The following is a 1,014-nucleotide window of genomic DNA, read 5'->3' on the forward strand; positions in this document are numbered from 1 at the left end:
ATTCATTATAATTATATGTAGTTTTCCAATGCTCCCTACTCTAAATGTCAATGCTAACTTAAATGTTATTGTTTTTCATGTGGATGATGTTGGCGTTAATCTCTGACCAATTCTATTTTCCTCTTGTTGACCAACTTGTAAACTCACCTAAGTCTTTCATCTGTTATTGTATGAAGTATGAGGAAGTTTATACTCCATTGATGAGGTCAGAATAAAGCAGAAACAAAATGGTTTCAATATTTGATGATATAATTAGAAAAATAGTAGCCATTGATTTTTTTTTTTTTTTTACCCCCATAATTCTAGATAGCTTTTTCTCATTATTCTCTCCATATTCATTATCAGTATGTTTTTTTCCCTCTTCCATGGTTTGAATAGGTTTTCAAATGTTGTACAACATCTCACCAATTGTTGTCATTTCCTTCTTGAGGTCAAACTTCCACCTGTGTTTTTGTCTTCGAATGCCTTCCACTTCTTCACCCAATGGTCATCCTCCAGACCGACTCGGTCTTCTCCCTTGCATCTCACATCATATTTCCTCTTCAACCACTTTTTTTACATCAGCTCATTTGTCTGCCATCGTCATTCACGTACACCGTTGCTTCTCAACCAGCATCCACATAAGATTTTGCTTTTAGAATCTAAGTGCAATAAATTCCGTATACGTCTACAATACACAAAATAATTAAATCTTTTTTTTTACAATTCTTTGTTTAATTGTAAAAATAAGGTTTTTTTAAAAATATACATTGAATGGTTTATGAGGGTCCAGTAACATAAATTAGGGTCATTAGGTTTAAAAAATGGATGGTTGAGAACCACTGATATACAATAATAGTAGATAGACGTCCAGCAAAGCTTGCTTGCCTCCTATCCTCCCCAGCCTTCATATTTTCAAGCTCCACCATACAATCTGGGAGTAAGTTTCTTTTTGTTCCCTCTGACATTTATCTGCCCCCATCTTTCTCTGCTCATTGCTTTTGGAACATATTCTTTTCTACTCTAGCCACAAGG

The sequence above is a fragment of the Octopus bimaculoides genome, chromosome 26 (assembly GCF_001194135.2).
Source record: "Octopus bimaculoides isolate UCB-OBI-ISO-001 chromosome 26, ASM119413v2, whole genome shotgun sequence".
In the NCBI taxonomy this organism is placed as follows: domain Eukaryota; kingdom Metazoa; phylum Mollusca; class Cephalopoda; order Octopoda; family Octopodidae; genus Octopus; species Octopus bimaculoides.